Raw genomic sequence first — 23,326 nt, forward strand, 5'->3', positions numbered from 1 at the left:
AAAAAGATGTGTAGGGACAGAGCTGCCACACACCTCTCCCAGCGGCTTCAGGCGCGCTCGCTACGGCTACTCGTGTCAATTGCAGACTATACACATTTAAGCCCCATCACGTAAAAAATGCACTACTCATCGGCACACCATATTTTAATGAGTCTTGTATGGCGACAATGCAACCAAACCGGATTGGCTGCCACATTCTTAAAACATTCATTACGTAAACATTCCAACTATGGCCTGATCTCCTAACAAGCTGCTTCCAGTAATTGGGTAAATAATAGCCGGCTGGGGGTTGGAACAATGTCAGCTCCTGGGGAGCCAGTCTGCCCGGGTCCGTGAAGGCGCGCACCACTCCACACCAGGCGGCGCGAACGGAGGGGATTCCCTGCGTGACCCAAGAGCTGAGGCGCCCTGGAGGAAGGTAGGCAGTGACCCATCCGTTCTTTCATACGGGTACGGCCAGGGGTACAGCCTGCCCCGCCTGGGGACGAGGTGGACTTCACTATGGGGTAGATACCGATGGCGATTATGGCGCCATCCTCCAAGACGCAAGGTGCCACGGAACTTCCATCCAGGCGCCAAGGATGCCAGACACTCACAGACAATACCTAGAGTTTTAAGTACTCAAGTGGATATCACAGAAAATAATAAGATCAGACAGTGTGATGGAAGACAAGCACCTCCTGCGTGGCTGTCCACTCAGCCCTTTCTAGGCTCACCTTGCAACACGGATCTCTCCCAGTTGTCACCCATGCCCTTGCTTTCTCAATAGCGCTGCCAATCTGGATCCTCCACGCGATACGCTGAAAATTAACTTTTCCTGTTTTGCTGGGTCTTTGTTGCACCATTCACTGCACCAAACGGTTAGATTTTTAGTAAATATCACTTCTACTTAAATTACATGTAAGACAGCTCGGCAAATCACTCGTTGCTTGGAAACGTGTGTACATTGCAGATCACCAGTTTCAGCCCTGGCAGATATAACTCGACTTTTTCCACATTCCTCAACCTTAACAAAACAAGTATTGGCAAAGCCAACAGTTATGTCTTGTGTATAGGTATTATGAATTTGCCATGCACTGCCATAATCATGGCTGGACTTAGGGCAGGGCACCCGGGCGACTGCCCGGGGCTCCATTAGCCCCGGGCAGGGCACCCGGGCGACTCCCCGGGGATCCATTAGCCGCCTACCATGCCAGGGCAAGTCTTTCAAGGGCTCCCCTGAGCTGGCGTGGTGGGAGATGGCGCGGCAGGCACCCTATTCAAATTAAATGCGGCCAGCTCTTGTGCTGACGCTGAGCTTTCGAGCTCGAGAACAGTGCACATTTAATAACAATAGTGTGCTGATGCTTTCGCATCGGCGCCCTATTGAGGTGATTACCTCCCCGCTCCGGCACGGGAGCGAGCGGTTTTCCTTAGAATAGGATGCTGATGCTTTTGCATCGGCACCCGATTTCAGTAATTAACTCTTTGCTCGGGAGCGGCGATTTGCAAAAAAATTGGTCGTGCCACATTTTTCTTTTCGCTGGTCGGTGTGCTGCCGCTGTTAAGGCTGACACTGGCCATAATGAGCTACTTGGCCACAAGATGTCAATAGCTGGAACATGGTGTGAGTATCGGGGCATATGGGAGCAGTGCCTGACACATAACTATACACAAGGCAAAAAGCAATGCTTTGTTCTGGCAGGACTTCAGTGCAAGGGACAAGGAAACACATACTTCATATACATCAGGTAGCAGAAGAAACACTTGGCTCATTTGCAGCTGAAAGTAAGCCACTACTTTTCAGGAGAGTGTGTGGAAATATCAGTCAATGGACCGCACACAGTTTGATGTTACAGCTTTATAGAGTTAGCTCAAAGAAATCCCGGGAGGATGTGTTTTGATTAGGAAAGGGCAGGTATTGGGTGGGTAGCCATGGCGATTAGCATGGTTACGGGATGTTAATGGGTGGGTAAATAACAAACAACACTGACATCCTGTGTGTCGCTCCTCAAATACAATCTCCCTCCCAACTCTACTCCAATGCAATAGTGTTAGTTTATCAGTGGCACTGAAGTGCCACTCAATTGTCAAAACTAATGAGTGCGATTGACTTGGGCTGATAGTATCACCTGTTCATTGAGCTGACGAAACATCAAAACCTATGGTATCTGATCATGTTTTGCTATTTACTTTGAAGACTCTTAAGATATACTTATTTCAGTGCTTATAGTTATATCTGATGCTGACTCAAGTCCCTCCAAATGTCTTTAAGCTAAAATTATCACCAAGCACACAACATGCCTCTGTGTCAGTCAGTTCTCTTAAATGTGGAGCACTCTCTTAAGTATCTGTAGTCTAACTTCTATAAAAATGCCTCGTAAATATTTGCGGGTCTTCCACCCATCATTCTGGTGACCAGAGAATAGTTGTGGGTTATTTGCGGATCATTAATCCCACGACAAACTAGTACTATTCATGACCCAACTAAAACCAAAATAGACATAAAAGGGTACTCTTTCTAGTTCAGAAACTGTCCTTATTATAAGCACTGTGTTTTCTAATTCTTTTTATTATTTTTTTTTAATAAAAATTAAATTCTGTTTATTAGGTTTACAATATATCAGTTTTACATAAGTACAAACCAACGCTGCAGTACACTTTTTAGATGAAAGACATGAGCAAACCATTTAAGCCAAATTCTATAACAAAACCAACTATGTAAAACTTAACTAAAGGAACCTCATCAACTAATCTACCCAACACAGATAAAACATCACAAAGACAAAACAAAACAACAAAAAGAGAAGGAAAGTAAAATAAAAATAAATAAATAAATAAACAAATAAATAATTCTTAATTCTATCCTCGAATTGTCACTAAACTCTTCCATAGAATACAAAATCAATCATAGAGGGCATCAAACGATCCCCATGGCAACAAATATTAATCTTCTTTACCTCTATTTTCAGCGAAACCTTGTCGTATCTAGACAACACCATTAAATCCAACAGCCAATCCTCAACGCTGTTTTTTTTTCCCTAGTTTTCCAGATCCTGAGAATCAATCTAATCGCAATCATCAGTGCTCTATCAATCCAAAAGTTATGTTTTCCAATTCGAACATCCCTTTCAACATGTGAGAGTAAGATTATTATTTTTTATTTTTTTATTTTTTTTATTTATTTTTTTTATTCGGTTTTTATACAAACCTTTAAAAATAGAAGCAGCCTTACAAAACTTTCAAAAACAGCCCGCTTAGCTTTGCACTTTAGGTTTGGTATATGTGACTACACCCCACGCTCATCAACAACCCCGTGGCTTAGGCCTCATTTTTTGTGGCTAACGTAGCATTTGGATGATCTTTAGCTACCTGAAGAAAGGATACCAGAGCATACAGAACAGGTTTGTTAGACCCGTCAAACAAGGCTTTCCACCAATCGTCACGAGTTAAGCATTTAAAGTTCTTTGTAATTGTGCTAAAAATGCGGTTTCTTTCTTGCTCAAGACCAGAGCATGACATCGTCAGGTGTTTCAGCGTTTCATTTGTGGTGTTGCAAAGGTGACACCTGAGGTCTAAGTCAGGTCGTTGGGACAAATAACATAGCCGTTCCTTCGTCGGCAGAGCGTTCAATCTGAAATGTAAGTATAGAGAACGCAACCACTGATCCGGAAAACATGACAAATAGGTCGGCACACAGCCATAGACTCTGGCTTCTCCAGGAACTTCTTGCATTGACCTTGATTTTGCTCTTTGGTCACAGGTGTTTATCCAGTCATTTCTCCAGAGTTTCAGTTTGGCAGCATCGGGATTTTCTAACAGTAGTTGTGGCGTAATATCATATGAGGTAAGAACCTCCTGACATAGCTCGTTCCATTGATGGACCACTGACTGCGCTTTGTCAGACTCTGGGTTTTGGAGGATTGCAGTTTGGAGCATAGGTTTTGTTTGTATTAGTTTCCTGTAAAGGTTTAGCAGATTCCAAGCAACCCTTGCTTGTATGGAAATATACCCAAGCTCATATCTAATACAAACCGTGGGAGTACCTTTTGGGAGATGTAGAACTTTAGACCAAAAGATATTTTCAAGAGTGTTCCACACTTCGTTCCCACAGCCAAAGGCATTTTCACCAGCATAGATTAGTGAGGGAACAGCCTTCTGCTGGAAGAAATATAGGGTTGGTTTTAAGGAAAATTTTCCAAATTTTCTGTTTATTAGAGAAGCTTGGCATGACAGTTGGCAGCATTTTCTCTTTGCTTCTTCAACCCATGGAGCGTCATTTCTGCTCGCACTTAGACGCATCCCTAAGTATCGGGTGTTTAACACACGCCCAATGGGTTCTTTGTCTAGGTACCATTTGAATATCAGCTTGTTTGTTTTTGCACCTTGCAGTTTTTCAAAGACGATGATTTCGCGTTTTCCCCTATTGATGTTTAATCCATTCTCTGTTAAGTATTTTGCCACAGCAGTAAGTTTGCGTTGTAGACCTATAGGTGTTGAGTCTAGCAAGATGATGTCGTCCGCGTAGACTAAATAGTCTACGCGTGTGCCGTGAATTTTGGGTGGGAACGTTCGTAAACCGTCGAAAGCGTCTTCGATGTCAGATATAAACAGGTTGAAGATGCTTGCTGCTAGGGGACAGCCTTGTTTCACACCTTTAGAAGTGATAATAGGAGCTGATAACTTGCCTTTTAGATCTAATCGCACTCTGATTGAGGTGTTTGTGTGGAGTTCACAAATGGCGTCCAACAGACTAGGCGGACAGGCCCATTTGGACATTTTTCCCATAGTAGCTCTCTGTTTATACTATCGAAAGCCTGAGATAAGTCTACCAGCACGAGATAGATCTTGGAATTTGAGCAAAGCGCTTCCATCTTCATAAAATTCAGTAGTAGGAGATTAACGCAGCAACCTACACCCTTTACAAAACCTGTCTGTCTAGGGTCTACCCGCTGGTTATTAGAAGACCACTCCAGCAGTTTTTGCTGAAGAAGGGTGGCATACACCTTTCCCAACACGTCAAGGAGTGCAATAGGTCTATAATTTTGGGGTTACTGCGGTCTCCTTTTTTGAAGATTGGGATGATCACTGCGGATTTCCATGAGTTAGGGGTCTTGCGACACTTAATGATCCTTTTGAACAGTGATTCGCAGAAGGTTGCCCAATGTTCGGGCTGGTGCTTAATTGTAAAGTTCGTTAGCCCATCAGGGCCAGGCGCTCTAGAGTCATGCACATTCTTGATGACTCTCAGGATGTCTTCATATCCAAATGCGAGGTCCCAGTGTGGTAGGTTTAGGGGCTTCCAGATGTGATTATGAGTGCCTTTACGAAATAGATCAGCATAGAAAGCTGTCCATTCTGACTCGGGCACCAGGTTGGCCTGAAGGGCATGTTGAGGAGCAAGATGGTCGTTTATGAGTCTCCAGTATTCAGCTGGGTTAGCGGACTCCATTTTTGCCAGCATGAACTCTGCGTCCTTTTGCAGCATTATAGCCTTGTGGGACTTTAACCAGTTCTTATAATCTTGTTTGATCTTTTGAGCTTGTCTTCCATCGTCTATTGGGGTTTTTTTTGTGCCGTTCTCAACTGCCGGCGTAACAAGCGTTTCCGTTGTTATACCTCAAGATCAAATTTGTGTTTAGGTATAAATTGGATGTGTCTTAAATTATTTCTTTGTTCTTGGTATTGCGTCAGCAAGTGGTCATACTCCAGAGAGTCAGAGGACTGGAATCTCGTAAAAATGTTGCTCACCTCACTTGGTTCAAGATTTAAACGTACCCGGCTAGTTCCTGTTCGAACAGAGTGAGGCCATAGGTCCTGGGAAGGGTGAACATTCGAAGTAAACTTTTGTACCACCATGTCGTGATCACTGTGAGTCATTTTAATGACATTGAACCTGTCAGTTCTTTTGTGAATCGTTGCAGATACAAAGATGTAATAAAGTGTAGAGTTTTGTTCACCTCTTCTCCAGGTTGGAGCCGCCGGGATATCACCATGGGTTTGGCCATTTAGCATCATCAAGTCACGTAGCTCCATTTCTAAGCACCATTGAAATGTCAATTGGTGTCCCAAGTTGTTTAATCTCTTCTTATTCCCCGATAGATTTGAGTAATTAAGGCAATCAATGTTGAGATCGCCGCAAATGATCAGCTCATGTTGAGGGCCAGCTTCCAGAATCTCGTCCAGCACAGTTGTGACTTCGTCTATGAAGTGTTTAGACTCAGCAGCTTCATGATTCCAATAGAGATTGATGATATGAAGATTTATAGCCGAGCCGTCGGCTGCCTTTCCAGAGACCATCTTTACCACTTGGATAAAGGGAGAAATGTTGGCAGAACCTAAGATCCGAAAGCCTGAGTCCAGCTTAACTGCCACCAGCAGGCCTGCCATAGGTCTGCCTTTACACTGTTTAATTGCAGGGTTATCGGCAAGTTCAAAACCTTCTAGTATTGGTTTATCACAAAGCCACGTCTCCTGCAGGCAAACAATATCCAATTCGGCAGCCCAGGCGGTATTGAAAAGATGACTGAAGCCCCTGGTGTTCCAGGATCCTAGTGTGTAATGTTTGCATGAAGAAGAGGCCTGGCGTTAGCATGACTGATCATTGTTTAAAGTTTCAGCGAGCCAGGACCAGTCTTTTCCACTCGTTTTATGCGACAAGCAATGATCAATTGCATCAGTTTTAGAGTGAGCTAGATTGGCTCCTGGAATTGTTATTTTTATCCGATTGTTGCTGGATGGGTCGAAAGCTGGCTTCCAGTTGTTTACTGCAGGACATTGTGATTTGTCACAAGAAGCCATTTTAACCAAATCAGTTGTCTTCGTGTTATAGGCTTGATTTTCTTTACCATCGTGTACCATGTTAAGTACTGCTTTTGGTGCGCCAGTAAGGGTGCGGGCCGGTGCCATAGAGATGTCAAAGCCCAAAGACAATAACACCGGACCGGCTTGAAGAAGTGTGTCAACTATCAGTTTGGACTGCACGTGTAAGATGACTGCGTCATTTTTCGTCTCGTTGAAGAATTCCACTATTTTTAGATCTTCGGATTCAATTGCTCTAAGACTTGGAACGAGATGGCATAACCATAAGACGTTGTGCCGATTCATGATCAAATAATCTGCAGATTCAATGCGTTCCAAGACCACCTGATGAAGCAATGGTTCATTTTTTTTTTTTGCGAAGATTGACCTTGTTGGAATCATTTAGTAGGTTACTTCTTGTCGATCTTGATGATGGACACACAATTGAGGTCGGTTGGAGGGGTGTGGGCAAACTGAGAACCCCTGAGACTTTATTTGCTGAGTCCAAAGTGACAGGCTCAGGTACTGGCGTCTTTCCACGAGTGTCCAAAACTGACTGGGCACTGGTCTCATCTAGTTGACAAGCCAGTTTGTGGGATAATGTTGACAGCCTAGCGCGCTTTTCATCTAGCGTCAAAAATGTCTTCTTTTGGCAGTCCAAGTTGTCCGCAGTAGTTATTTTAATCTGTCTGATTTCGCATAATGTGACCACTCTGTTTGATGGCTGAGATGACTTGTTTAAGCAAGGATGGTTTACAATTGCGGCTCCATTGGTCTCTGAGTTTGCCCAGTCCACTACCAGAGAATCTGAGGTGATCTCTGCAAATTCAGCGACTTTGGCAGAGTTACCGTGCGAGGTGTTTGTTTCTTCAACCTCACCCAGATCTTCAGTCACTACATCTTCGTATACTGACATGTTTAGTAGTTCTTCAGAAGTGTCACATGAGATGATTTTGGTTCCAATCGGTTGGTCCAGTTCGATAGCAACATTTCCGGAGTTGGTGTCCGACACTCCACTTTTTTCTTTCAGGACCGTCTTGTTGACAGTTACATTAACTGTTTTCAAGTTTCTCAGAAATTTCCTCGAGCCGTTGCCTTGTTTTGTTTTTTTCAGGGGCATGTTTTTAGGTTTTTTCAGCCCGTTTCCTCTGCAGAATTTAACACTAGGTCCAACTGGAGGGTCCTTCTTGGCAGATTTAAAAATATCAAAGACCGCCGAGGCAACGCTACTCGCCTCTTCCGATACGAGTATGGGCTCCTCGCCGATCAAATCTAGATTTCGGATCTGGGTCGAGGAAGAGGCCGGTTGAGGATCTAATAAAGCCAAATTTCCAACGGCTTGAGTTGCCAACAATATGTCCTGGAACTGTGTGGGGTTGCTTGGGTCAGGCCCGGCTAAAGCTGGAAGGTCGTTACTTGTCTGAGCCCCAGGTTGACTACCAGCAGAGAACTCCACCACAGTCGTCGGATCTTGAGTACTTATCGAAGGAGCTTTTTCCATTGTAATCGTCGGAATCTTACAACCTGTGTGAGCTGTTACAGGATTCGCCACAGGCTGCGTGCGGGAGGTCTCAGTCAGACTATTAGAGAGACCGAGTGTCGACTGGTGTAAGCTGCAAGAGGACCCATTTCTTCTGTCGTCTAAGAGGCCATTACACGGGTGGTTTGCTGACTTTCGATGAAACAGGTTGAGTGCTTGTTTCGCCACATCTGCCAGTAATTTTCTGTCTAAGTAGACGTTTTTGTTGCAGTCTGTTAGGGCCCCCAAGGCCATTTCAGCCTTCTTGTTGGTGTTCGACACTACGTCCATAAAGGACGTGTGCGTGTTTTCGAGCATAGCAATCTTAGTGTTCATTCCAAAGACAGCTACTGACAGATCTTTTAGGCTTTCGTTCAAATGTTCATACATTTTGAGAAAAGGTGTCAACGACATTGTTGTTGACGACATGATGATGGTCTGGAGATCTTGCATGTTAGGCATTTGGCAGGCATTGGCAATCGACTCTGTTGTGTGACCCACTTGACGTTTTTTGCTTGGCGGAAGTCGTCTGATTTTAGGAAAAGGTCGCTCCATCAAGGATGAATCAGAGGATGAAGAGTCAGTTGTGGATTCAGCACGCCCATCATCCATTAGAGAGCCACACACATCCTTTCGTGCGGTATTCGATGAGCGATTTTGCTTATGCGTTACAGCCGCGAAACCTATTTTAGGGAGCTTCCTCTGTGAGCATTGTACGCTCGGAGATATGCTCGAATAAACTCTTCTCCTTTTCGTCAGATTGTTTTTAAGAGGGCTCTGCAGTTGGCATTTACTTGCAACTGCCTGTGGTTTAGGATTTGTCACAACTTCAGATATATCTATATTTGCCATGTGCATAAGTTCCGATACGGCCTCCCTTGGTTCAACATCTCCCATTGTAGAGTCTTTTGTGGGTAAGGTAGAGAGTCTTTCTTTGTTTATCTGTTTCAGATCTCTTAGGAGCTTGTTAGCGATATCTAAAGAGTTTCTGCGGTTAGTAGCACCTTTGTCTTCCGATAGCTTCGATGTTTCCCAGACAGCTCTTACAGTTGAGTGACAGTTAGGGGACTCTAGGCACGGCTCAAAGACATGCTCCGCAGCGTCCCTGTATGTGGAAGCAGCGCTGTGAGAGATATCAGCCTGGGCCCTATTGGGAGATGTGACTGACGAAGGTATTAGATTATCATACGCAGTGAAGAATCTTGGTCGGTACGAGCCCGTACTTGTTTCTTCCTGAGCTGTGTTGTGTGTTTTATTCAGCGCACATGTGCTCTATTTATGAGCTTGTTCGCCAGTAGTTTCACACGTTGGCATTGTGGTTACAGGCATCAGGTCAGTCTCAGAATGCCAATCGCTCAGGTCGCTTGTTGGAGTACCAGTGAGCGACTTGGTGGGGCTGTGTCCTGTGGTCGTCTCGATCACATTTTCTCGAGCTTTAGCTTGAGTGGAGTTTCCGTTTAACAAAGAGGTAGATAAAACCTCTTGCATAACGCAGCTCTCAGATCCCGGTGGAAAGTTAGAGCAGGCAGAGGGAAGGAGAGCCCACAGGGGGAGTCCGAGATTCCGCGGACTTCCTCGGACTCCTCAGACTCTGCCAGACTCCGCGCCCGCTCCGCGGGGATCGTCAGCTTTTGAAGTCACTCCCACAGTGGGAAGTAGAAAGAGTAGAGTTACTGGCAATCACTCCTCAGACTCTGCCAGACTCCGCGCCCGCTCCGCGGGGATCGTCAGCTTTTGAAGTCACTCCCTCAGTGGGAAGTAGAAAGAGTAGAGTTACTGGCAATCACTCCTCAGACTCTGCCAGACTCCGCGCCCGCTCCGCGGGGATCGTCAGCTTTTGAAGTCACTCCCACAGTGGGAAGTAGAAAGAGTAGAGTTACTGGCAATCACTCCTCAGACTCTGCCAGACTCCGCGCCCGCTCCGCGGGGATCGTCAGCTTTTGAAGTCACTCCCACAGTGGGAAGTAGAAAGAGTAGAGTTACTGGCAATCACTCCTCAGACTCTGCCAGACTCCGCGCCCGCTCCGCGGGGATCGTCAGCTTTTGAAGTCACTCCCACAGTGGGAAGTAGAAAGAGTAGAGTTACTGGCAATCACTCCTCAGACTCTGCCAGACTCCGCGTAAGATTATATTAGCTGCAGATCTGGGTAAACGAATCCCAAAAATGAAATCAATCCTGTCTATCACCTCAGTCCAAAATGACAGTACCCTTGGGCATCCCCACAGTAGATGTAAGAGGGTACCTCTATCCGCACTACAACTCCAACATATGTCATCTAATCTCAATTGTAACCTAAACATTCTGACAGGAGTCCAATACAATCTTCTGCTGAATCAGACGCAAGTTCATATCTTTTCCTAAATTCACTCCCACTTTTAAAATAGCACTCCAATCAGCATCAGAAATTCTAATTCTAACAAGAGGCCTGCACTAAAAATAGAAAACACACTTTTTCGAGTGTCAGGAGGCCTGGGCTAGAAATAGAAAACACACCTTTTCTAGTGTCATTTTCTAGTGTGAAGAGGGCTGGGTAGAAATAGAAAACACACCTTTTCTAGTGTGAAGGGCCTGCGCTGGAAATAGAAAACAAGTGTGAAGAGGCCTGCACTAGAAACAGTAAACATAGCCCTTCTAGTGTGAAGGGGCCTGGGCTAGAAATAGAAAACACACCTTTTCTATTGTGAAGAGGCCTGGGCTAGAAATAGAAAACACACTTTTCCTAGTGTGAAGAGTCCTGCACTAGAAACAGAAACCATACCTTTTCTAGTGTGGGGAGGCCTGGGGCAGAAATCGAAAGATTGTCATGCATGCCAGTACCTCTGGCAGGTGGGTGGGGGTTCCATGTAAGTCCCTTAGCCCCACCTCGGCTAGCCTATCTAACCATTGCCTAGCAGTAAAACTTCAGATTTGATTATGACTTTGGATTAATTGTGTTAAAGAGCAAACGTATATACAATATACAAGACAGGTACAGACTAGGGAAAGAAGACGCAGGATACATAAAGACCCCAATCAGCCAATCGGGAAAGATGCCTGAATAAAGGAAGCAGTCCGCTGTGTACGCAGTGATTGCCTTTAATGCTGATTTCCTGCTCTCTTTTCTCATCACTTGTTCATTAACAGCTGCACTTATTAACAATGCAGCGGTAACCAGCACCAAACTGAACTCTCAATAGTTCATTGGTATTCGTGAGTAGTTGAAGCATTCCTACTTGGTTTTGGCTATTCAGTGACTTTGTAAGAGCTTAGATTATTGGCAGCGAAAGTGACTGTTGGTGTGCTTTGGCTTTTTAGCCATTGATTGACCACCCATGGTCATGCTAGCCCGTATGGCTATTCCCACCTGCAACCTGCCTCTCCCTTTTAAACTCCCTATCCCCTAGCTAACTCTGTGCTTTTAACAGAAGCCAGTGTTATTTCTAAGCAGTCTTCTGAAAGACATTGGCTTAACTGAAGCTGTACTCCAGCTCCTGGAATAATAAAAAAGTCTTAATCAAGTGTGCCTTACGCTACTTCATTAATAAGCAATATGTGCGTCCTTGCATATTCACATTCCCCTGAATTCCTGTTAAAAAAGCAATGGCAAAGCCAGCAGTTTTGGGTCCTATATAGACATCAGATAGGCATTTTAGGCATGTGCCAGGCACTGCTGTAATGTGCCCTGATTCTAACACTATTTGTCAGCTGTTTCCATCTAATGGCCTGGTAGTACCATTATGGCAGTGCCTGGACAATTCAATGGGGTGTAGGGTGGGCGCCACTCTATTATTTAGTAGTGCCTGTTCAATGCCTATTCATAGACCAAAACTGTTGGTTTGGCCAATGCTTGTTTTATTCATTGTTTTCTGGTACGTGTAGTTTTTCAGTTTAGATTATAAATGCAGAACTACAAGTCTGCATGCAGAGAGCATGCCCAGACTGGATGGCCTCCTCAAACTTAACATCGGGCAATTTAATACCACGGCCTACATTTGCAAGGATTTATATTCTGATGTAGATGATTGGGGTTCAGCGTTTTGGCTGAGCCCCTCACTCAGATACCAGGCTCATTCTTTTCAAAGATGAATTAGAAACTATTAAAACACACGAGGGCCTAGCGTTGTCAAAAGCGGCCAACCTGTCGTCGTCTACAGAGCACAGCACACATGCTATGCAGTGTTTTGTAGCCAAATATATACAAATTACAGCAATCAAGGTGATAATGACTTCAAACCCCATTTTGCTTTCTGAAGACCAAAAAAGTATTACTTTCCTGATCTGACCATCAGAAATGGTCGGCCAAATACAGTTCAAAGGCAAGTTCATGCAGGGGGAGCATAGTAATGCCATACTCAGTTCTTATCCCAGAAAAGCTGCTGAAGGTGTGCTGCCATTCCAATGCTCCTACAGACCCTCCCTATTGATGGAGTGTTTTTGGGGTAATAGTCTAACACAACTCTCAAGATCTGCTCTGGCGCGTTTGCACAGTTCCTGCAGCCCTGCTTTTGCCTCTGGTTCATGGCACTTCTGTTGTTTCAATTATTGGGCAGAACTACAAGTCCCAGAATGCAAAGTAAAAGCCAGGACAAGGTGAGGTACGCACACCTAAGGGAGCTGCAATTTGAAAACTACGGAGTGCCGACCCACCAGTACCCTCGCCTATCATGGAGGAGCCACGCCAGCCCAGTGGAAACACTCCTCCTAGGCTGGCATTATCTGCCAATGGGGATATGTTGCTCATGCCCTGCTTACTTCTGCCCTTCACATCCGTGGACCCCACAATTTGAACATATTAATTGAAGGTAGTTGAAAGCGACTGCAGCCAGGCACCAAAGTTCAGCCCCTCTGGTGAGCATGGAAAGATTTTGGAGAAGGTGGAGGCGAGAGAGTGAGGACCCCTGCTGCTCGGCTTGGTCCTGTTTTGGCTCTTCATTTACACAGACCCTGGAATCCGAGCCAAAGCCGCATGTTTGACTCGAGCCAGGTCCGAGCCTTTATTGGCTTGCCCACCTCTCCTGGACTATCAACTATCTTCAGCCACAGTGCTCTCTCCACTCCTGAATAGGGCGTAGAACAATACAGATCTGATGAAACCTGTCTCAAGAGACATTCTGTTTAGGGAAATCGACTAAGTGCTCAGTGATATGATTGAGAGTGGATAGACGTCTGTGTGAAAATGTCAGAAAAGGGACAAGGTACCATGGGAGCTAGACTAGCCAGAAGGAGAGCGTGCCTTTATACAAATGGATGTATCCACCATGGTTGCAAAGACATACATGGGAGCCGACATCTGGAATGGCCTGTGCCACCAATATTTGTTGGGCTCCATCCTGGAGTACAGTCGAATTATGCTTAGTTAAGCAGGTCAATTGAGAGGCCCTCGCTCGTCTCTGGATAGGAAAAGATGGACATGCATGCTTACAGCGGCTCTGAAGGAACCAGGGTCTATACAGCAGAAGGAGTTCTCTGCATCAGACTGAAAAACTAGCCGGCAGCCTCCCCAGTAAAATGGTGCAGGAGGGGCGGGTCCACGCAAGCTAGCACCTGCACAGCACGTCTGGCAGATGCTCCCTCCCCTACAACGCACCCACAAAACCTGCCACACCACACCACAGCATCAAGCTTAAATTCTTCTGTCCTTCACCTCACTCTTAAAAAGCTACTAGGATAGCCACCACTTTTGAGAGCCCTCCTGGAACCTATGAACAGCACATGCCCGCTTTGCTCCTCGGCTTCTCCCGATTCAGAAGCGTAATAGTGCAGAGAACGTAAACGATGCCCCCTCGTCCCCAAGAAACCAGGAATATTACTTGTAGTCCCATTAAAGGCCAGTCTGCTCTCCCCCAGCAGCCCCACCGAGCCTTTTTCCTCTTTGGGATCGTTGTTGGCCTTCAAGGTGGGACACTTTGTACTGAGAAGAAACAAAGACCAAATAGCTTGCTCTGAGTGCCCAAACACCCAGGCGGTCCTGGATCAGTTTTAGGTTTCTGAGAAGATCTTCCTGGCGTTTCGCAATTGGCTGTCCTTCTGGGTAGGATCTCACACATATGTAAATGGGTATTCTTTTGGGGACAGCACAGAGAGCTAAAATGGTATTGAGTTTCTCATGAGTGGGTTCCAGCCACAGAGCAAGCTGATTTAGTTGTGTTGCTACTCGGTAGATTTCTTGTGCGTCTCGATGAAGATCTACCTTGGGCCACTTGGAGGCCCAATTATTTTCGCTCATTTCATGTATTCCTCTGCCTGCTGCAAGTGGACCACATCCTGAGAATCCTGGATCCGATCACCCGGGGGCTTACAATGGAGCGCATGCATTTTGCCCCAGTTTTGCTGCCCACCCAATAGGAAATAGAGCAAAGATGTGTTGACGCAATCCTTGGCCATTTTGTTGCTTGTGTGATTGGGAAGAGAGCTCACACGTGTGTCTCCAACTTGGCTGAAATCAGTTACCTAAAGCCTTTAGAGGGGCAAGAAATGTAAACCAAGAAACTGACTATTCATTTTTGGGTATTTTTGTGTTAAGCGATAAAGTAAACACATATTGGAACAATTTTCAAATATAAAAGACAAGTATCTACTTAAAGCAAAATCTCTTTGCTTTGCTTCTTATCACACTTACCAGGAAACATAGTACTACAGCGTGCTTCATTTTTGCCCTTCTGCAATTATGGAGCAAAACTGGATCGCTACTTTTCAATTAACAGAACCACCAAAGGTGCTGCCCATGTTTTCCCCACTAGTACAAAGTGCACGAAATCTGGCTCCTTTTTGAATGTTGATCCCGCCAGCTCCCCCCCGCCCCCCACGCCACCCTTTCTGTTCCACCCCATAGCAGCTTCCAAATGGCTTCTGAGTAGCCTATCAGGGACAGTTATTAATAAGATCATGTTTTAAGATAGCTTTTTTGTCAGATTCCTTCCGGGTGCTGTGATTTTTACGTTTTGTTATTACCAAATGTCATAGTACCCAATGTATCTACTTCTAAAGGATGAAGGGTTGTCGGATAGCCAGCACAGTGAGCTGCGTGCTTGTTGTGACATGTGTGTGCAGCCTGCTGATGCAGGTTTGAATCCCAGCAAGGCCAACTCAGCCTTTCATCCTTCTGAGGTTGATAAATTGTGTACGACCCTGTGGGATAGTAATAGCAACGGTTATTTAAGTGCTTAGATACCTGTGCGCTTGTAGCACTTGATAAATACTAGTTATTTTTTATTAATGTTGATTATACCCTGCGGGCGAGAAAGGAAAAGGACAGAGAGGGTGAGTAGCAATGTTTAGTCTTTCCTTCCTCTTTATGCTCCACGTTACCAGAGCCACTTTGCAATACCAAGGCCTGCCTATGAAAATTGAATGAGGTGTCAGAAGGGTGGAGAGAAGCTCAGGCCTACCCCCCCACCACCCTCTCCCCAATGCAGCTCCCCTCAGAGCTCGATGCAGTTTGTGTGCGGTGACCAGACGACTCGGATTTCCCGGTACAGTCGGGGGAAATCGCCCTTCGTCCCGGGGTCCCGATAGTTTTTTTATTTTGCAAACCCCATTTGGGATTTGCAATGGTGGGTGCCCACGGTCACTGTTTGTGCCGGGACCCGATTTCGAAATCCCGAAATCGGGTCCCGGCGCAACTCTAACTGTGCGAATGGGGGCGTGAAAAGCATTTCACGGGCCCATTTCCTCCCCTTCACGTCCCGGCCACTCTCCTCCAATGAGAGGGGTGTGCATGTGAGCACACCCCCTCCGAGCCCCCGCAACAGGCCATAGACATAGAGGTAAGACTGTATTTTTTTATTTATTTATGTTAGACCTACTTTTGTGTGCCGTGGCGTGCTACTGGATGGCATCTCCTCAGCTCTGCAGCGCATCGGGATACAAGAGACGCTTTGAGGTAGGAGCGGCTGAGGGAACAGGTGACCAATATAGGGTCACCAGAATTTATTTTTTTAAAACAACGGTACAGGCCATAATCATAGAAGTAGGACTTAATTAAATACAAATAAAACGGCAGTCCTACTTCTATGTCGCTGGCCTGTTGAGGGGGCAGGGAGGGTGTGTGCTCACAGGCACACTCCTCTCAATGGAGGAGAGCACTGGGCAGGGGGACGGGGAGGAAATGGGGGAGTGAAAAGCATTTCACGCCTCCATTTGCACAATAAGAGTCAAGTCGGGACCTGATTTCGGGATTTCGAAATCGGGTCCTGGCAAAAACCGGGACCTTAGCCACCCACCCTTGCAAACCTGGGACAGGATTTGTAAAATAAAAACACTCCCGATACACCGGGACGGAGAGTGATTTCCCAGGACTGTCCCAGGAAAACCGGGATGTCTGGTCACCGTAGACCAATAACTATTTGTAGGACATAATGGACATTGCTGGTGTACCTTAACTTTGCGCACAATATCTATACCTGGAGGCTTAGTTCGCACTACTTGAAGATTTAGGCATGTTCAGCTTTACCTGGAATTTGGCTGTACCTTAGAGGCACTGAATATTCTAGAGGTAAGAGGTATTGCTAGCATATGAAGCAGCGTAGCAGCATTTGAGGCAGCGCTTAACATATAATGGCAGCACCTGGGCATATGAGGCTGTACCTGTCTATTCTGGATTATGTTCACCTTTACTTGGCATTTGGATGTACCTTAGAGGGACTGAATATTATAGAGGTATGAGGTATTGCTAGCGTATGATGGCAGTACAGCAGCATTTGAGGCAGCGCTTAACATATAATGGCAGCACCTGGGCATATGAGGCTGTACCTGTCTATTCTGGATTATGTTCACCTTTACTTGGCATTTGGATGTACCTTAGAGGGACTGAATATTATAGAGGTATGAGGTATTGCTAGCTTATGATGGCAGTGCAGCAGCATTTGAGGCCGCGCTTCACATATGAGGAAAGCACATGGGCATATGAGGCTGTACCTTACTTATGATGAGTTTAGGGATCAAAATCTATATGAGCAGGAACTAAAGCCAGGCACTGGGTATCTGGCATCATCCACTAAGCAGAATCCACCCATGTTAAATGAGTAGCTAGTTACGTAACCGGCTTCATATCGAAAATCCACATGAGATGCACACATTATGCATGACCCTTTATGCCTTGGAGATGTGTTCTAATGATCCTTTATGCATATTCCCAAACACACAGCGTTAATGTCACATAGGTATGTTTGCAAACTTATGGACACACCAATTCTATTAAGGGCCTGTCTTTCTGACATGAACTTCCGTTTAGTTTAGCTAGTGCCCGCCTACTTTCATTTACTTTTGAACACTAGTATAGACTCGCTGTTTCTTGGCTTGCTAAATCTTTGCAAACATCTGTTAAAGCAGTGAGAAAACCCCTGCATTATAACCCTCTGTGTATGGAGGCTCATTTTGCATGGCAGATGTGTACGCAGGCTCCATTCCGAGATGGCGCGTTCAGGCGGGGTCGCTGCAGACTTTGGGCTTTGCAGGTGTTTTATGCTGAGCCAGGTAACCCTGCAGATGGAACAGGTATCATCACGCGGCCCTCGTGCCAGACACCAAGGATCTTGGTCTATGGAATGATTAGTCAGACTGCACGCACCAAGGCTGACTAAGCTTTCTCCTGCTGGAATGGAGCCATCTGTGTGTCCTCATTTTCCAAAAATAAACCTGAGCTTTGCAGCACGCAGGAAGAACGCGTATTGCAAGAAGTGGGTTCACAGCATTCAAGCTTTTAATTGCAGAGGAGCAGACCACGAGCTGCATTGCGTTTCCACTTGGCTAGTATGACGCGTCCAATAGCTTAACCCCTGGGTAATACTGTACATTATGCAGTAAGTAATTACGCCCATACCATGCCATGCTTCCATCGCTCCAATCGCAATAGGCCTCGGTGTCAGACAGGGTCTCAATACCTGTTCCAATTATGTTCCATTAGACTGCAGTAGCACGATTTAAAACCAAAAAACCCCAAGGGGTATTGGAAGAGACATTTGGGGGTCATTATGCATTCTGCAGAATTCCGTAAAAGTGGTGGTAACAGAATAACTGGCACTTTTACCCGTCCTGTCGAATCATGAGTTGGCTGTAATACTGTCGGTGATAATACAGTTGGTGGAATTTCCAACGGTATTACCACCAAAGTTTTTTCCGCAGAGATCCCAAAACAGTATTACCGTTCTATCACAAGTTGGGATATGGTGCTAATACAGTTGAAATTGGGTGGTAATACAGCCAAAAATAGAGTGCAATTATCTCCACCTGAAAGGTGGAGGTAACTGCATGCACAGGTGATGGAAATGAAGCCACAGGTGCACCCAATACAGCGAAGAAGAGTACATTAGGGTCACACCTTCCCCAAACACAACTTCCAACATCATCAGTTGCCACTAGCTAGTGGTGTTGCTAGGCCTGGAAAAGATCTGGGGCTACTCTATGTCGGGACTGTCGGGATCAGGGATAGCTAGCCTTTTGGTTGTAGCCCCTGAGCTGCTATCCAGCGCTACAACCACAAGACCTGGGGCTATAGCTACCTCAGCACCCACCCCCACCCCCCCCAGCAACGCCTCTGCCATTAGCTCTTGTGAGCATGGACATGCAGCTGCTCCAGCTCTGCATTATGCTGCAGTGGCTGGAAGAGCAACACAGCGTACAGGATGCATAGGAGAGGAGGGGATCTGTGGGGAGACGCCATGCAAGGCGAGCTCCCAGACCCTGGATCAGGCACTTACCCTAAATGTTGACAGACAACCAGCTAATGACCCTGTACCGGCTGAACATGGAGACCATTGCAGAGCTGCTGCCCCTGATCCATGATGACAGAGAGATCAGGATCAACAGTAGTACAGCTTTACCCCCGTTGCTGAAGCTTGTGTCCGTCCTGCATTCCCTGGCAACTGGCACCTTCCAGCTCACCGTGGGCATGCTGCATGGCATGTCCCAGCCCACCGTTTCCAATTTGCTTGCGCAGCTGCTGGAAGCACTCTTGCTCCATGTCTCACAACACATCTCGCTGCTCACCACTCCAGCACAGGAGAACACCATGAAGACATGTTTCTATGAAGCAGCACACATGCCCAACTTCATTGCTGCTCTGGACTTCACCCATGTGGAGTTGGTGGCACCCCAGGCATCTGAAGAGGTATACCGGATTAGGAAGCAGTACCACACTCTGAATGCTCAGGTCACATTGTGGAATCATAAAAATAGAATATTCCAGCTGTTACACTGAGCAAAGGAAAATACACCGACACTGGCTTATTAAGATTCCCAGAATCTTTATTACAAAACTGAACAGTATTCAACAAAGTACACAAATAGCTATTTGGCCGTCAATACATCACAGAGACCACCAGCAGGTCCAATATGAGCAGTGAGGGAATTTCCTAGCTGGACATCGGTGCTTTTATACAATTTGTAAAATGATGTCCAGCCCCCTTACAGGTTAATCATGCACTGGGCTAGGGTCGCGCCAGGTTCACCTTCCTAATTTACATATCTCGCGCATGCGGTTTACTTTTCAATACATTTACTAACACACTCCATTATTCTTCAATTTAACATTTACACTCTTTATATATTGCTTTAATACAGACCAAACAATGTTTCGTATGTTATATTTGGATAGCATTACTGTTCTTGTATACTTGTAGTTTAATATTGGCATTTCAAGTAATCCCCTGCTCCGAGGTCAACAAAGGACAAGGTCTACATGACCCTAACATGTAGCCTGAAGGCAGGTTGGACATTAACTTTCCTACAGAGGTTGGAGAGGTTAAGGCAAGAACAAGGACACACGAGACGGCCATTTTAGATTACAGGGTGACTTTGTATAAAACCCCAAAATGGCGGTTTCTAACCTAAAATAGAGGCTTGATTCAAGATGGCGGCTTACATCAATTTCTAAGGTCAAGACCTTGCCGCAGAGAGTTATTCACGTACAATTTTTAAGCAACATGGCGTAGGCCAATATACATACAAATAGTTTGTAATAAGAGGCATAATTTAATATCCGGTTTGACAAAATGTGATCATGACCTCCTCATTACATACTGCAGTGCCCGCTTCTCCGGTTCCACCCATGATGCCATGGTCCTGCAGAACAGCACACTGCCGGGATACATGGATAGGCACAGAGGAGTACAATGGACGTGTATATTGGGTGAGGCCAAGTGCAATCACACAGACTATTCTCCGAAGCACAATTGATATACCATGTGAGGGGGGATTACCATAACTGAAGAATGCATGCCCTGTCAAGGCCCTCTACAAGCAGGATCTGCCCTCACACCTCTGCACATGAAAGACTACAACCCACAGGTCTAGGACATGAGTGACAATGCTGCAGTAAATGTCAAAGTATATTCTCACAATAGGCTAGCAACAGGCATATTGGATTACATGAACCACAATGCAATGCTACACATTCCTTTACATGGAACGCCACGCTTCAATACTGCAACTAAGGAATACAACACTGGCAGATGTATTGCCATGTACTCAGGTGACCATGGATGTGAATCCATCATAGAGGAGACACAGGCAGCCTGCAGAAGTACAACTAAACACCCATCAGGGCACATGCATGGGAGCAACGCACATGCCCAACGCAGGGTACATGGCATGCTGTCCTGTCAATCACATACCCTGAAAACGACAAGTGCTGGCTGTGAGCTGTGTGCATGATGTTCCATGACCGAGCAAATGTACGCCCTGAGTGAATGACTCCACATGCAAGCACTGGTATGGTAAATCATGTTGTTTACTTGTGATATGCATGCACAAAAGGTGGGACAAATTGTTCTTGCCTGAGCCATGCTGCGCAACATTTGCCTTAGGTGGGATGTCATTTTGCCCCCTGATGAGGACACGTCACCCACAGAAGAGAAGGACTCAGTACCTGCGGGTGCTGTGCTGCCACCCAGTGAGCAAAAATAGGGTAGGGATGGACGTCTGGTTCAGCAAAAACTGATTGACAATTTATTTTGATGACAATTGATATGCACTTGCTAAGCACCACTGTATAAAGTCACAGTATTAATCAAACACTTGCATATAATAAGGAATGAATGTAAAAACAAAAGGGGGGTGAGGCGCGCACTCCATATCCTGGCCAATATACTACCTGAAGAAAGAAAAAGAATAACTGGGTTAAATCCCAAAGTGTCCAAAAGTTTATTTTTTCAGGTAGTATATTGGCCAGAACTTGGAGTGCGTGCCTCACCTCCCTTTTGTTTTTACATGTAATTTGTGGAGATCCGGACTCCAGAGGCTGCAGCACAGGGGATATTTTGTCCTACAGTGGAGAACCATAGTTATGGTTTTTCCCCCTCCCCCTGCTAAGAGTAAGATGTGTGCTCCTGGAGGGGAGTCTTTCCTTGGTCACCTGAATTGAACAAATGATTTCACTACAGCTCCCATAAACCTCAGAGACTGCACTAGCAACTTAATTCGATTAACCTGAAAAGAAAGTCAACACAGTCTAAGAGTGTTGGGATACGAACGCGCTAGGAGGAGGAGAACAGCAGTACAAATCAAGCAGAAGCGATCCAACCCTGTGAACATTGTTTGCAACATTTGGGATCTAACCCAGTGAATTGGACACTTTGGGATTTAACCCAGTTATTCTTTTTCTTTTTTCAGGTAGTATATTGGCCAGGACTTGGAGTGTGCGCCTCACCCCCCTTTTGTTTTTAAATACAATAAGGAATGTCCTAGCATTGCTTTAAGTGAACAACTATTTAATGTGCAAATGTCAAACAACCCTCCCTAAACCCCCCAAAACAACATACCCTAAACACTATCCCTACAACAACTCCCCCTCCGAAATAACCCTCCCCAAAACACCATCCACAAAACACCAACCCACAACACCTCCCCCTCCCCAAACACCCTCCCATAATACCATCCCTAAAACACCATTCTTACACCTCCCCTGAAAACCTCCCAAGTATCCCTCCTAAAATACCATCCCCTAAAATGGCATCCTTACAATATCTCCATCCTCCCCAAAAACCCTCCCAAAACACCATCCCCAAAACACCTGTGCAGTGTCACGCAGTTGGCAGTTACTTCCAGCACCCCTTGGGCATGGAAGCCTGCTCCAGCACCGTGGGAGTTAGGTGGCTCTGTGAGCGGTGCCTTGGGGTGCTGGGCTGTGACCCCTATGTGGGGGTGACAGAGGTTGATGGCAAAGACCCCTGCCCCAGATATGCTGGAGGCTGAGCAGCATGCAGGCATTCAGGCACTCAGCAAAGGCTGACATGCCCTCTGTATGTTCGAGCATTCTCTGCCCGACTGTGGTCATGGCTGCAGTGGCCTGGCCGAGGGAACAGGACATCCTGCAGCAGCACCCCTGCAAGCTTTATCTCTTGGCCTGCATATGTTCAACATGCTGGCCCGCCAGTGTCTCAAGCGATGGCTGCCACTGCTCAATAGCATCTAGCCTTGAACATATAGCTATAATAGTGTGCGCGGGCAGAGGTGGAGGGCTGTGGAGAACGTTTGGGCAGAAGCACAGTGATCAGAAGCCCATGTCCTGCTCAGCCTCGCCCTCAGCAGTATGGATGCTGCACATGTCACAATGGTGTTGTGGCTGCACTTCCTGTGATGCTGAGGAGGGTGTGCTGTTGCTCTGACGTGTGGGAGCTGGAGCAGGGACTGCAGCAGCGTGAATTATGGCATGGCAGTGGCTGCTTCAGTGGCAGTCGTGACACCTGCAGAGCCACTGGAGGAGCCAGTAGGCACCATGCAGCAGTGTGAATTATGGCATGGCAGTGGCTGCTTCAGTGGCAGTCGTGACACCTGCATAGCCACTGGAGGAGCCAGTAGGCACCACAGTCTCTTTCCCTTCCCTCTTTCTATCTCCCTATGTCAACATTTGTATATCTTTCTCCCTCTCTCTCTCTCATCTCTTATCGTCCCTCGCCCCTCTTTTTCACACTTCGCAAACACCACTCCCCCTTTTCAAATCAGACAAGGTCACCAGATAAACAATTCCACAACCTTCACACATGGATTCCGTAAACACTTCTTGGACTGGCCCAAACTCTTCAAATACATCCTAAAAAAAGCAATTTTCT

At 46.0% G+C, this 23,326-nt stretch overlaps 1 protein-coding gene across 1 annotated transcript in view; it reads left to right on the forward strand.

Moving 5' to 3' along the window:
- Positions 1-329: 329 nt before the first annotated feature.
- The window catches only part of ARHGEF37 (Rho guanine nucleotide exchange factor 37), a 496,119-nt gene continuing 473,122 nt past the window's right edge, over positions 330-23,326 (forward strand). The window contains exon 1 of the mRNA XM_069651406.1: positions 330-418. The gene's annotated coding sequence lies outside the window, so the exon portion shown is untranslated. The remainder of the gene's footprint in view (positions 419-23,326) is intronic.

This window comes from Ambystoma mexicanum, chromosome 3p, assembly GCF_040938575.1.
Source record: "Ambystoma mexicanum isolate Mex_15411 chromosome 3p, UKY_AmexF1_1, whole genome shotgun sequence".
Classification (NCBI taxonomy): domain Eukaryota; kingdom Metazoa; phylum Chordata; class Amphibia; order Caudata; family Ambystomatidae; genus Ambystoma; species Ambystoma mexicanum.